General features: G+C 35.0%; 1 protein-coding gene and 1 long non-coding RNA gene across 2 annotated transcripts in view; both read right to left on the bottom strand.

Moving 5' to 3' along the window:
- The window catches only part of LOC123306460 (nephrin-like), a 907,827-nt gene that overhangs the window by 718,101 nt on the left and 173,806 nt on the right, over positions 1-15,920 (bottom strand). The window lies entirely within an intron of this gene.
- On the bottom strand, positions 9,786-10,985 carry LOC123306462. The gene is made up of 3 exons (XR_006536916.1): positions 10,733-10,985; positions 10,500-10,662; positions 9,786-10,422 (listed from the first exon to the last, which is right to left on the bottom strand). It is a non-coding gene; the product is annotated as an uncharacterized LOC123306462 (long non-coding RNA).

Raw genomic sequence — 15,920 nt, 5'->3', positions numbered from 1 at the left:
GGATTGTCGAGTACCACCATTTTATTTTAACTTTAAATTGAAAATCAAACAATTACCTTATTTTTCTCAATTAACTATGGGCCGAGACGGCTCCGTTTCGGATTTACAGGATGTTGAAGTCTAATTGAAAAATCGAAGGGAAACAGCAAAACTAATCGTTTAATCTTTCGAATAATTTTCAAGAAAACTGTTACGTCCACAAAAATTTCTTGAATTTTGTGCATTAATTATGCTGCACGGGTCTACTTTACGAATCAAGAGTGAGAACATCATTAATTAAGCAATTTTTCATTTCATTTTATCAAAAATAGCATGAAAAAAAAGAAAATTGTTTCATTGATGAAACGATAATGCAGTGCATCGAACAAGGTGCATTCAGGCAAAAAATATAGTTTTTTCAATTAAACTTCAACACCCTGTTAATTCGCAAGGAAGCCTTGTTGTCCCGTAGTTGATCTAGGAAAGTAGAGTTTATTTTCTATTTTGAATCCATGGATAGCGTATGGCGGTTTACTCTCGGGACCAAGGGCGGCTCGTCAGAGGAGGCAAGGGAGGCTAAGCCTCCTCATAAAGCTTAAAGCTAAAATACATTCACTTCGGGCATGTCCTCATTTTCAGAAAGTAATTTCTATATAAATTTTCCGAACACCTGAACTAGATATTCAGATAAAAATTAGTTCATTTTTCGGTCCTCCGCTCATAAAAATCCAGCATAACAATCATACAATCCACCGGCTGCGTACGCGTCCGCCGCGTCGAATGTGAATATTTCCTAGTACTGCCTATTCGGACGGAGGCTGTTGGGCCTGCTGCCTCCGTTGATAGTGTAACTCACGCATACGTTCTCTGGACTCGCATACTAACCGAACAAGAATTCAGCTGACTTACTGTACCATATTCGCCCGTAAAGGTCAGTTCATATTATCCGTCCGTCTCGGTTCAGTTCAGCTCAGCCAAAATATCTTTCAATGTGTTTTATATGGACTAATTCATACTATCCGTCTCCGACCCTTCAGCACCTATCGGCACGCTTACGGCCGTCCGACGGTATTCTTCCAGAGAATATTGTGCGGATGGACTGAAGGGCGTGGTTGGACTGAAAGAGACTGAACGTATAATATGAATAAGCAACCGCTCAGTTCAGCTCAGTCAATCGCCGGTTTTCCTTTGTTGTGAAAGCTTTTTTGAACTTAGTTTTGTTTTTTGTAAATTGCGAAATTTTTCACCCTATATATCTAATCGAAATGATTTCCTCTTCATTCTAAAATAGCCATGATATGTGGACCAATTTCTTTTATAATGTCCAATATTCACCTTCAACTTCTCTCTTTTAATATTGGTTAGACACCCAATCTTTTAACCGACTTTTTGTTCCTCTTCATCTTCGTCTAACAATAATGCAAAAGCACATAATTCCTTCAGGCAAAATTGCAGCAAATTTATTTTTAGCAAAAGTTAAAGGGTTTTCGTAAGAGAATAACGAAAATAATAATACTAATAATTTAACAAAAATTTTTGGGGTCCTTCTTGATCAAAATGAAAGGCTTCATTTGTCACGTGCTGGTCGATGCGAATGCAACCGAAGATTCACGACACACGAAGCGGAAGGTGACTGAGACGATTGTGACTGATATTATGAACGCAACCTCCGTCAACGACTAATGATCCTTCCGCCGGCCTGAACTGAGCGGAACGTATAATATGAATCGACCTTAAAATGTACTAGAGGAGGCTCAGCTCCCCTGTTCTCCATTGATTCTTTCGTGCCGTCTTCGACTATATTCGCTTGATCTCCGACGGTAGGGGCGTTGTCCGGCGGTAGTTGTTATGATTTCAATTTTCAATTTGAATGTAACGACTTCGTGGAGAACTGGAACTTCGGGAAATTTGTGATATATTCTTGTTAAGATAGGTTGTTTTGTTAGGGCGTTAGGGGTAAGTACTGATACGGATCAAAAAATAAAATGGAATTGAATATTGAGAATTAACTGTACACGTTGTTAAAACCTTTACAAGACCTCCACCAAATTTAATTACACTAAAGTCTACCGAAAGCGTCAGTAGAAGTTTCAGTGTTGTTTGGTACGATAAATGTGATTGGTTAACTGGATCGATCAAACGGGAAAAATTATTTTGCTGGCCATATTTACTATTTTCTCATCAAACAGAATATACTTCATGGTTCAAAACGGGGTTTTCAGAATTGAAAAATTTACCGCGATCTATCGAAAGGCATAACAAGTAAAAGGAGCATATAGCATCCTCTTGCATTCAAAATTAATCTTAGAACTGACAACTTTTCATTATGTTGAAGAAGTATACTTTATTGACTGATGAGAGTTTGTTCCAACACTCCTCGAAAACTATTAGCCTCCTCAGATCTCATGACCACGAGCCGCCACTGCTCGGGACAGTCTGCTTGTGCTAGGAAGGTATTATACGAGTTTAGTCCATTCAAGAATGACTGACATCTCTGGTGGCCATGGAAAATCGAATTTAGGTTGGTAATAGCCCATAGGTTAAGATTTTGTGTTACGAAATTCAGGTTGGTAATATGAATAAACAGTGATCTCTAGACCTAATATGTGAATCTATGCACTGATGTCAGATAGTTTGAATTTTTTCCTGCTGTCTATATTCTCTAACAAATTGAAAACATAAATGAATCAATTAAGAATGATCAATATGCTCTGAAAGTATTTTTCAGTTTTCAAATACTTTTCTTGGTTATTAGATGCCGACAGAGATTGCAAAATCCATTTCCTTTTTTTACAGATACATTCTCAGTCAAAATACTCTAACTAATAATATATTATTCCGAAAGTAATTTCAGACGATTAAAATGAATCGCGCCTTTCTTCAACGTCACTGGTACAATTTGGTGTTCAATATCCTTTCTTCCTCTCACCAAAGTTTTTCGGACTAGTAGTCCTTTGGCGAGATTATTCTCACTAGCTGGTTCGATGAGCCTTATAAAACTGTCCCGAAGGTCTCTGTCACACTTTCTCTTCCTCGTCCAAACCATTGGTATTGTCTGCTGCTTCAAACTGCTTCTGGTATCTACACCAAGTTGATTTGCCATCAGAAGTTGGTGGTTGAGTATTCATTCGCCCTGATTCTCTCCTATCTTCCAGATTAATAGAACAATATTCGCTGAATTTCCTGCTCAATCGCTTTTCCATGGTTTTCACATGTACTTCAAATTTTTCCTATATTTCTTTGTCTTGAACGCCTCCAATCTCTTGCTTCAACGTTTCCAATCTTCCACGTTTTCAATTCTGTTGTCCGGCCTAGAGTAATTATTCTTCAACTCATTTTCCATGGAAGTCGATTTATCTCCCAGATTATCATCTATTCTCTTAGTGTTTTCCTCCATTTTCTATCTCATTTGTTCCACTACTCACCTGGTCCATTTTATCTGCTTGCGATCTCGTTATCGGCATTCAATTAACACAATACCTCACACTTGACACCAATGTAACTGTCTCAGGTTTTATCAAATGGTCTTCTTTCCAGAAAGTGTAATTCATCTACACAACTACTACACTAATTTATGTACAAGGACTCACTCTAATTTATTCACACACTCACTAATTTACTTTCATGACTTTGCACTTTGTAACTGTTCGGAATTCACTGTTCACCTCGCTCACTATTAAAACACTAACCAACTGTAAGAGCCCCCCGCGCGTCTTTTATATTATAATATAATATATAATTAGATTATATAATTAGATATCGATAATTATCGATACGCTACTGTTCGAGAATATTCTCGCAGCACCGATAGCGATATACGCGATGTTCCCGATGTTTTTTTTCGAGCGGCGGCAGGGGCGTATCAAGGCGATTTAACTCGCGGCTCCTAAAAACAAATTCCTAAAATTGAAAAATTTCCACGTATTTCTATTTTCTGAATTTCATTCATTAAAAATTTAATCGGGAATTTTCCCTCGATTCGACTCGTTCAAATATTTAGAAACTAAATATTGTTCCTGGGATTCAAGCAGTGTTGATCGAGTTCAGTCCTTCACGTGTTCACCTTATTTTATGGGATTTCTATGATATCTTGAGAATATGACAAACTATTATACATATAATGTCATATTTTGTTTTACAATGTCTTGTTTTTTTTTTAGCCTGAAAAAGAAATAAACTCCATCTCGAAACTGTCGCGATGTAAATAGTTTGTAAATAGAAATTTTGCCAATTCACCATTTTTATGATTTCTATATCGATTTCCTGGCAATCTTAGTACTAGAGTGTTTTGAGAATGTCGATTATTTCCACAATGAAGGATATCAAAGGTAAAGCTAACACACCAATATACATAGTTCTAGCCACATATACAGGGTGTCCCAAAACTAGTGAATCAAACGTCATACCACGATAGAGTAGACCAAATACTTTTGAATGACACCAATATTAGTTCAGCGAAAATGTACCGTTTTTAAAATAATCAGAATTTTATGAAAATACCTAAAGTTGCCGATTTTCTGAATATTTCATTTCAATCACAGGGCCAGTTTGTGAAAAAGGATAGCGATTTTAAATCATATTAATCCTAGATTATTGTTTTATCACACCTAATTAAAATTATTTCGAGTAGCTAATCGAGAACCTAAGTAAATATAAATTGAAATAATTGTTTTTTCTACATAATTTTTATTACTCAGAATAAACCCCCGCTATAGGGTTGATAATATGGGCGAAAAACGCTGTCCTTAATCACAAATTGGCCCTGTGATTAGAAAAATATACCGAAAATCGGCAATTTCAGCTTAGGTTTTTTTGGAAACGGTACATTTTCACTAAACTAATGTTGGTGTCATTCGATAGTATTTGATCTAGTTTATCGTGGTGTGAAGTTTGACTCACTAGTTTTGGGACACCCTGTAGAAAACTAGGAACTCAAACATGCCTAGCTGACAAAGTATCCCAAATTTGTTGTCCCATGAGGGTATCTCAGTAGCTAAAGAGCTAGAGCATAAAGATGTAGGAACTCTTTTACTGAGAAACGAAAATTGGTGGAAACTTTAGTCTCTTACGATCCTTCGTTTTTAAGTTTTTTGACACAATGCAGATTTTGACTCTCTCGAAAATTTCTCAATTTTTTTGGTCTTCGAAGCTTAAGACCTGGAACAAAAATATTTCAGAGTCACTTTTTTGTGTGAATTCTAATGGTTTGATGGAAAATAGTAGCGAAAATAACTTCGTTGTAATCATAACCTGTGAATTTGAAAAAAATCTTGTTCTGAAAGGATTCCGCTCTGGCACCAATTCTGTGAAATTTCGACAACACATTCGTTCATTTCACGGAATCATCGAGAATCTATATCGATGAACACTGCAGTGAATGCCTGGAATTCCACATAGAGCCCTCGTTTCCATTAAAAAGATATTTGTACAAAACACTTCCACCAGATGTTTATGCTGCATCCAAGCTGTTCCGAAATCGCTTGTTCAGCAGCGAGAATGGTAATATTAATAACGGAGTGAAATAAAGAGCTGTGTGAGATAAAATGAACATTTTCTATAATTCAGAGGTCTTATTGGTGAAGCAGATTGCGTCTGAAAATATGATAGAAATTAGGTACTGCCGGTTGAAAATGCAAAGGCACCGTGCATCGCCCAAGAAATAGGAATAGTCTTGGATTTTTTATTCATTGCAATCTACAAGTTTTATTATGAAAATCGATGCATCTTATGTAGGAAATAATATTCCGTGATAGAAAAAATGCTGACTTTCGATAAGTCAGGACGTAGTAGCTATCGGATTCAGCCAATGGCAGAAACAATAAATAGAGTCATTCGTTTTCATCAATTTAAATTTTTTGAATAGCAAATTGTTGTGGCCGATACTTGATGAAAATCCATAATTTATCTGAAAAGTGAATAACACGATTTCCACTAATATGAGTTATTTAATCGCTCATGTTTAGCTATCAACAGTTTACCTCGTGTCATTTTTCAAATATCTTTCGGGAACAGAATTTCAGGCGGGGAGAAATAGAGGATGGTCCAAGGAAAACTTAACACCTCGATTTTTCGATTTTAAAATGAAGATGTGGATAATCGCTCGGAGTTGTCAAATTTTGATTCGAACTTTCACGATTTTTTCATCCCTGTAACTTCAAACCCTCTAACGGGGGTTACCTCCGAGAAGGAAAGTCCTCGGTGCTTGTGACGTATAGCGCTTTGACGTCAGCACTGCGAGGCCTAATGTTTAACCCTCTCACGCGGATCGCGAATCGACGAATCGTAGCTTCGAACGCGAAAATCACGTGAGAGCGTCTATGGTCTATGCAAGAACCCGCCAAAAAATGGCCTACCGTTCATAGACAACTCAGTTTGCTGAGTCTGAATTGAATAGATCGCGTGACGGCGAATGTTTGAAACTTTTTCGAATAATTCAGTTAATGAATAGTGAAAACTACTATTTGTGTTATAAGTGATATTCATAATGCCGTACTCCTGTCCTGTACAAAAATGGATCAAAAGTGCATGCATTCCGTTTTCCTACGGACCCCAAAATGTGTAGCAAGTGGATGCTTGCCATTCCTAGAAAAACTTTCAACCCATCTGTACATACATACATACAGGTTGGGCAAAATTGGTTGTCTTCTGAGGGGATCTCGAGAACGATAACGATAACAGCTAGAAGAAAACGGACGGCACATTCTCGAGCTCTTTTTTCTTGACTTATCCAAAACTGGAAGCAGATCCAGCCTAACGTTCATAGATTTTGAGTTATGAACGAAAATTGAAAAATTGTCTTTTCTAATGAAGCTGAATAACTCGCTTATTTGAACTCGTATTCGAAATCTGTTGTTACATTCTAAAGGCACTTTTTTATGAGGAGTTCGAATATTATATCAATTAATTTTTTGATCCAGTCATTTTCGAGATTTCTGATTTTTCAAATATAATCTATAGTTAAAAGTTCTTTCATCTTACTGCAATTTTTTTGCTGATTCAAAAATGTATCATATGTCGCTATTCACATGAATATAACGTAAGAAAAAAAATTCAATACTTTTTCCTGCTTTTCGATTAACTGTTAAATTTTCAGGCTGGCGTAAACATAGCTACCGTTGAAAATGCATTATGGTTCGTGAACTCCACATAATCCTATGTGAACTCAACCTTCTGCGATAGGAATCACGAATAATTATTTCTTTTATATATCGATATCGAGATCGATATCCTTTTAGAGAGAGTAAGACTTTCGTCTGATTATTATTAAAGAAGAAAATTTATTCAATTATCGTTTTTCTATTTATTAAAGAAACTTTAAGAGTCAGTAATATTATAGGTAAATAAAATACGATAGCTACCTATAATTATTTACAGAATAATTTACAGAAGTTAGATGATGCTTCTGTCAACGGTAGTGTTCGAATTGTGAACCATCGTAAAATAAGCATGCCAAACATCGCGAAAACAAACGATGGCAAATTAATCATCGAAATATTTATTCAAAATGCGTGATTTCAATCTAAGAGGCTCAGGTTCACAAAATTTAACGCATATTTATAGGTTGCTATGGTAACCCAGCCTACTTATCATTCAACAGAGAATCGAAAAGCAGGAAAAAATTTTTTCTCATGTAACATATGATACATTTTTTAAATCAGCAAAAAAATTGCAGCAAGATGAGAGAACTTTCAACTATAGTTTACATTTGAAAAATCAGAAGTCCCTTTCGTATCTCGAAATTGACTGGATCGAAAAATTTCTTAATATCATATTCAAATTCTTCTTAAAAAAGTATAATGTAACAACGGATTTCGAATACGAGTTCAAATAAGCGAGTTATTCAGTTTCATTGAAAATAACAATTTCTAAATTTTCGTTCAAAACTCAAAATCTATGGCCGTTAATCTGTTTTCAGATTAGGAATAGTAAGGAAGAAAGAGCTCGAGAATGTGTCATCCGTTTTCTTCTAGCTGCTATAGTTCTCGAGATCCCTTCAGTAGACAACGAATTTTGCCCAGCCTGTACATCTGTGAGTTGCATTTTTCAGAAGAAAACATAGTTAAGTTTTCTTCAGCAACGGACTCGAAAACTGTTGAGACTTTATCGATTAGATTAAAAATCCCAAGGCTCAAACGAGATATTGTTCCAACGCAGTTTCCTAATTGCCCTCATTATTTATCGAAATATATCGAATTGAGAAAGAGTCGGGAAGAAAATGAATGAACTGATCTGGAAAATATCGCAAATGCGATAAGAGAAAGTAAGGCCGATTTTGAAAAATACCAAAAACGTCATCATTTTGCTAATTTTGAAAAGTTTATTGAAGTTTTTAATTCTTGTGAGTTGCCGGAAAAGTGGAACAAAATGATTATGGACGATCAAGAAGCGCTATTATTCAAACTAGAGTATTCTCCAGGACCAGTCATTACATACTCTGTTGTAGTCAATACAAATTTGGTAAAAACGTTTTTATATGGCAAGGAGATACAAATACTTCGAGTCTATGCCTTTCAGTCTACCATCAATAACGAAATAACAGATTTATGGAATGACATAGATGAAATTACATCTTTTGAATGTCATCGAAGTGAACAAAAATGAGTTCTAAATCACACATCGGCTTTGATAGAATCTGTGATATCTAATTCAGTATCCGAGTACGAGGATCTTGAAAATTATTCGTTATTGAAGTCTATTTAATTTATTTCCGAACAATTAAAACTTCATACTTGTTTCAAAGGAAGATATCGTTACTCGAAAAATACTAAAATGTTAACGCCCTTAATACATAGATACTATAAGCCCGCACGCTTATGAATTTTATAGACATTTCGGTGTTCTAATATTACCACATGCAACGGATCCTATATCTGAGGAAAAGAATATTTCTCTAACTTACACCAAAAACATTTTTAAATTATTACATGATTATGAGAGTCATGTAGAGTCATTCGGGGTAACTGAGCGCAGTGGGTAAGTGCGCGCAGTGCGTATATCTCGACTATGCAATGTATGAAAGAGGGGTTCATTTGGGTGAAGCAAGGACCATTGAACTAAAGAAAGAAATGGAAGGGACTCTCGGGTCAGCAAAAGTGAGGCCGACTGAAATAGACAATTGGATGTATATCTTTCTCTCTCTGTACTTGCGCAAGGAGAGATAACCTATTAAAGTTTGAATTCAAATTTTTGACGTTTCGTTTTTCTGATTTGAATCGTATTTTTTATCAAATCAGGACGTTTTCCGAGTTGATTATGCGATCATAGATAACCTATATGCGATGTGAATTATATTTTTCATAGTAGTGTAGAGGGAATTTAATAATTTTTTTGCCAAATACCTGCAACAATGAGATGGGGATATCTGAAATTTTGGACTCGTTTCTCGAACTGTGATGATTGGAATCATATTTTTCATCAATTCAAGACGTTTTCTGAGTTAATTTTGCGATGTTGATCATATTTTTCAGAGCAGTGCAGATGGAATTTAATAAGTCTTTTTTTGTATGAAAAGAACAGAAATTTGTTCATTTTAACTAGATTAGTATATTGTGAAAGAATATAATCATGTGAAATTCATCAAGGTTTTGATCTAGATGTTGAACATACATATTTTCCTTCTTCTATACTGAATTTCAAGTTAATTAAGAAGCGTTGTCCAAAAAAAAAAACAAGTGTCAATTCTTTCTATATTTTTATTATATACAATATATATAACAGTTTACATATATCTTCAGTAATAGTCTACAATGGAAAAGAAAATTATTGATTTCAAATAATTTAAATTCACTCGAAAACTTACATGCGCTCTGCTTCTCATCGGATTAGATGGATCTTCGTTTGCAATTAATATTACAAATGGTGTCGACAGTAATAAACAGATATAAAATATCACAGTGGTAACAACATGCATACAAACACAATAGAAATAAAAAACAATCCTCATCACATATTCTTTCTCCATAAGAACTCTTCTATAGAATATATAGTTTCATTTAATAGCAACCTTTTCACTTCTCTCTTAAAGTTCATCAAGGACTTGTCATGAAACTCAGAAGGAAGTTTATTATATAGTTTGGGGCCCCAGAAGTCCATGCCCTGGTCTATGCACTTCAGATGGTGCACTGGAATCTGCAAGGAGTCTTTATTTCTTGTTTCATATGCATGATTTATAGAATTGGTAGGAAAGTTCTTCCACTTCTGATGCACATAACACAGTGAGTTGTATATGAAGAGTGATGGAACTGTAAGTATTCCATGATCCTTGAATGTCTTGGGATATTATTGAATACACTTGGTACAGCATCAAGTTTCAATATTTTTCTTGTATAACTTGGATTATGAAGGTAATCTTCACATATTCTACTATACTTTGAGGGATACCAATTTTCCCTTCCTACAGCAGTAATCCAAAGTTCCAAAATATCTGGGCGTTTAAAGGGAAACCTAAAATAAAGTAATGTATAATGCTTTCGAAGTCACAAAAAGGGATCTCATAATGAAAATATTTAAAATAGGCCTACCTGTGGAAACTCTTTGTCTCATTTTTGTTCTGCTCATTGGAGCATCCTTTAGCAACTTGTTACAACCATCGTTGTAACAAGATTCTGAAATTTACCAATTTTGCGTGACTGCAAACAGTACTGATGTTGATGGGGACAACAATGATTTGAAAAACACAAAAACCTATAAAATACTTTCTCTAAAACTTTATACCACAAATTCACGAACAACTTCAATTCTGAAGATTACTTACTCAGAGGACAGTTAAAATCGAAAGAGGTCTTTTCAGACAGTTTCAACCCTTTTAATTTCTTCGGGTGGCCAGGTAAAGGTAATCTGTCCCTTCACTAGATCCATATTTCTCAGAAACCGAAAATCCAGATACTTAAAGGTTTTCGAGTGGGATTTTCCGATTTATTTGAGTTTTTTCAAGTTTCAAGCGAATATTAATCGTGAGTTTTAGCATTCTGAACACTTTGAGATCTCGTTTCCAATTGAACACAACAGAAATCATCCCAAAAACTAATTTAAACTGGGTAAGGGTAATCAACAAAACCGTCAGCTGATTGATGTAAACAAAACATCTAAAAGAGAGAGAAGGGATACCCACCAATAGTCTTTCTCACTCCCACACTTTTGGACACACTTTCTGCCGATTTGCTGAACTGCGGGTCCCTTTCATTTCTTTCTTTAGTTCAATGGCAAGGACGCAGAATCGCCATATTAGTTTTTCATAGGAGTGCGCCGTGCCACGTTTCGTTAACTTTTTATTTGCAATCAATCAAATTCACTGGTTTTCTTGTTAATTTTTAGCATCTCTGCAAATTCTGCCAGGTCCAAGTTCCGAGTCCCTCAGTGTCAAACAATATTTTATTCGATCATGGGTATATCAATCTGAATAAATAATAAAAAATGTTAGGTTCTGTTAGCTGCTCAACTCTATAAGAACGTCAATTCAAATTTTGGCTTACTGGGGAAAGTGTGCGCGGGTAAGTGTGCGAATAGATTCATTATATGGGCATTAGTTCAGTGAGGAATGAATTATGACATTGTTGATTTTCTTGGTAAGGACTCGATCAATATTGTCCTATTTGTTCAGAAAAATATGAAGAGCCACTAACAGGGGAATGTATCAAGTGTTGTGTTCACCAAGAATTGTGGCACGAACAATAATGCCCTGCTTGTAAAAAGGCGCTTCTGTATTGACAATAAACAGCATTTCTCTGAAATTGCAACATTTTGATGACATTATTTTGTAATTTGTTTTGATTGTGTGGTTCACAAAGCACTGCGTTCACTTACCCCGTGAGGGTGCGCACACTTACCCGCAATACGGGGCATGTGAACGCACTCCGACTTTCTCTACAAAATTCTTTTTTGCGGAAGGAAAACGTTTGTGTTTGTTTGCTTTTTGATGTTTTTTTATAGATATGATTTATTATAGAATTCTCTATCTTATGAATATGTTTTAATTTTCCTAGCTTCAACATTTGAAACAGGGTATGGCTTAAAAGGCAAAAGTGCGCACAGTTGCCCCGAATGACTCTACTGTTGTTGATAGACGAAATTCACATGAAGCCATATTTAGACTATAAAGCCAGGAATATTGTTGGAACTGCTTATAATAATGCATCCTTAGCAAATTCTGCTTTTTTGTTCATGATAAAAAGCGTTACATCAAGTTTGAAAGAAGTTGATCACATAAGTCCAACTTCCAAAATAGACCATCTAATGCTTTTTTCCTTAATTAAGACTGTAGTGACAAAATTAGAAGAAATTTGTTTCAGGGTATTTTGTATTATTACTGATATCAATGCGATCAACAGTAAAGCTATGAGCAACTCCGCGGACAACAAGCAGCTCAGTATAGTTTATTGTCATCCTTCATATAGAACAAGGCCACTTTTTTCGATTGCGTGCACTTGCTCAAATGCATTAGTAATAATTGGCTAAATTCTGAATTTCTGAAATGTCTTCACCAATTGGAGCATGATAAATTGAGGTTTGGCTATTCTTTGAACTCTAAGAAAATTCGTCGTCAAGCAGACTATGGAATTTTGAACGTGTCTAAACGTAATTCTTAGCTTGTGCTAAACTATTTTACAGGTGAACTGTCAATTTAGCATTTTGGATTGTTGTTGAATTGAAATTATCAGCAAATTTGAAAGATGATTCCGGACGTAAAATAGAAATTGAAGGAGAATGGAAATATTTTGTTCGGCCACTCCATAGAAGTATTCCAATGTTGCTGTAGATTATTATCAATTTTCCATAGTATTAATTTGCTTTGTTGACTAAACAGGTAGATATATTCAAACAAAAGAGAAAGTGATCGACCAAAGAAGAAAACTCCAGAGTTCAGCAATAATGAAAATATGATGACAAAAGCTCCACAAACCTCTGTTCGGGTTTTTATCTCAAGTGGCTGGAGTATCTGTTGGCATATGCCACACGAATTTGAAAAAAAGACATCCATTTGTTTCCATAAAAATTGACATGTTATTAGAAAATTGAGAAGGTTGTGATTACCTACCCTTGTAGCATCCCAAAAAAATTGGAGTTCAGTATGCATCAGTCAAAGGCAAAATGTGGGACCTATTTCCTTTTATGGAACTTAAACAGCAGAATGTTATGAAGGAGAAAGCGTCATTCCTTTTTCTGGCTGAATTGAATTTTGATAAATTGTTTAATAGCCATATTTATGTAATTCAGTTCTCTAGTAATATTAGTCATGGATTTTCAGTAATGACCAAATGAATTCAAAATTTATAGAGAATTAATAAATATATTATATTGAGATTCTTACTGTGATTTATTCATATGACTAAAGTAGCTAGAACCTTTTTACGAAAAGAACATTATACCACTATCAATTCAAAATTCATGTCTCTTACATATGAAAATAGTGGACGGTTAAAATTTTAAGAGAAATTTTTTTTAACCGCCTCAGATTGCTTGGATTCTTGTCATCTTGTGTAGCAGCATCTAACTCAATGAAAGAAATGCTTTACGCACGTTGGTTGAAATTTACAAGAAAACTTTTCTAAAAAGTGCCTCTCCATTTTCCGTACAAAATCACGATATATAGGTTAATGTCATCATTGTTTACAATTTGGAAAGATGAAGTAATTCAAGGAAAGACATACGTTCAGCCACCGAACATCAACCTTCAAACTTTCATAGCTTACTTGACGACGAATTTTTTTTAACGTTATTAATATTGTAGTAACTTGGTGGAAAGTTGTATTCATATTCATATTATCCTGATTCTATATAGGCACCGAAGTACCCCTCAGAAGCTCTGTGGCTTGTACGAGTTCGGAGAATCAGTTGTGTTCTGTGTAGGCTTTGTTATAACACAACTTCCTAACTCTATAATCTTTGACAGTATACTGTCAAGATGGGAAACGCCCTCATATCTCTAGTACTAAAAACCGACTACATTTTGGCCTGTGTTTCACATACTGAGAAATTGGATATCACTGAAATCGTTATGTCAAACAGTTAAATATCATTACAATTCGAATTTCGCGCTTTTCATTTATAAAGCAGGCAACAGTTAAATTACAGTTGTCATTTATAAATGAAAGGCGCGAAATTCGAATTCTATTCCTCTACTAAAGGGCGCGAAATTTTATTCCTTGTATTGGAATCGAATATCAACTTACTGGAGACCAGAAAAAAACATCCTGAGCGACAAAACAAAACCAGGGCTTTGTTTTGTGATCAGCATGTTTTTTCCATGTTAACATTGTTTTGAATGGATTAATATTAATGAAATACTATGCTAGATTTGCTCAATTTTTATTCGAAATTTATGAAAAAATATGACAGAATTGAAGATTTTACAGAGTGTATTTATAGGTGAGGTTTTTTCAACAGAAGGTACAACAGGTGTGAATAATCTTGTCGAAAGTCTCACCTTTGAAAACATCTATTTACAAATAATGCAGCTTTGAATATACGATACAAAAGTACATATTGAGGATGGATTGATAAGTACCCGTGTTTGGCAACAGAGGGAACTATAGGTAAAAAATCTGTATACTATCCACTACTATGTTTGCTGCCATAATCACTAGGCCAGACATAATGTATGCAGTGAGTACTGTTAGCCGCTTCCTGAACAACTATGATCAAAGCCACTGGAATGCTGTCAAGCGTATATTCAAATATTTGAAGGGTACATTGTGTTTTGGACTCTGTTTCAGATCAAATGAAAATAACACTCTGGAATCCTATTCTGACGCTGACTATGCCAATAATCCTTTGACAGGGCGTTCAACCACTGGATACGTTTTCATGAAAAACGTGGCTGCTGTGACATGGAACAGTCAAATACAAACAACAGAGTTCATGGCATCATGCTGTGCCACCAAAGAAGCTCTCTGGGTTAGGCAATTATTATTAGATATAGGTGAATATGAACAAGATTGTATAAACTTAAATATTGATAATCAGAGTGCTAAATGTTTGATTAAAAATTCAGAATATCATAAAAGATGTAAGCATATAGACTTCAAATATAATTTTGTCAAAGAAAAATATGCTCAAATGATCATAGATGTAAAGTATATCAGCACTGATGATCAGTTAGCAGACATTTTCACCAAACCATTGCCTAAGGCTAAGTTTGAGTATTTTAGAAACAAGTTGGGTATAGTTGAAAATCCAAAGGAATGTGAAAATTAAAATTTTCTACGAGGTATGTTTGAGATATTTTCATTGAGTGTACAATGATCTGAAGATGTAATTCACAATAATTGAAATTGATTCGAATGTTTTCTGTCAACTAAATACAAGGCTTGAATTTAGAGGGAGTGTTAAAAGTTCAAATTTGGCGCCTTGTACATCAAACTTCATGTCAGTGAAGTATCAATTGCCTCGTTCCAGAATCGCATCTTTTCCATCTTTTCCATCTGTTACGTCAATACCGTCCAATCAGCGCGTAGATCTACGTCTACCTACGAATCAGAGCAAAGTCTGATCGCTCTCTTTCCTCCGAGATGTAATTCTGGAACTCTACTATTGTATGTATATATTTGTTGATATTCTATTAAATCAAATATAACCTTAAATAAGTAAGTGTCTGTCAATGAGAATGACTAGACTGTTAATCCTTGTATGTAAAACTATAGTGAATAAAATCATTGTATTTCTTCGAAATCTCAGTTTATTTCATCATCCGTATTGTTAAGAATCGTTTGGGTTTGAGGCTCGTTCGGGTCGAAAATTTTCCCCTTTCAGTTTTGATTTGAAATAGTGAGATATTTATTCGACATTTTTTGTGAAATTCAAAGAGCTTTCATAGTAAAGGGGGACCGGATATCCTATTACAGAATATACAAAATAATTCGCCGAGTTTCTTATTCATATCATCAATTTTTCCTATTTTTTTCCCATAGAAGACTTCGTAAGCGCGAAAAAACATTATTTGTATG

Source organism: Coccinella septempunctata, chromosome 2 (genome assembly GCF_907165205.1).
Source record: "Coccinella septempunctata chromosome 2, icCocSept1.1, whole genome shotgun sequence".
Classification (NCBI taxonomy): Eukaryota; Metazoa; Arthropoda; class Insecta; order Coleoptera; family Coccinellidae; genus Coccinella; species Coccinella septempunctata.
Note: the sequence above shows the minus strand (reverse complement) of the source record. Positions and strands in the feature narration are given on the sequence as shown.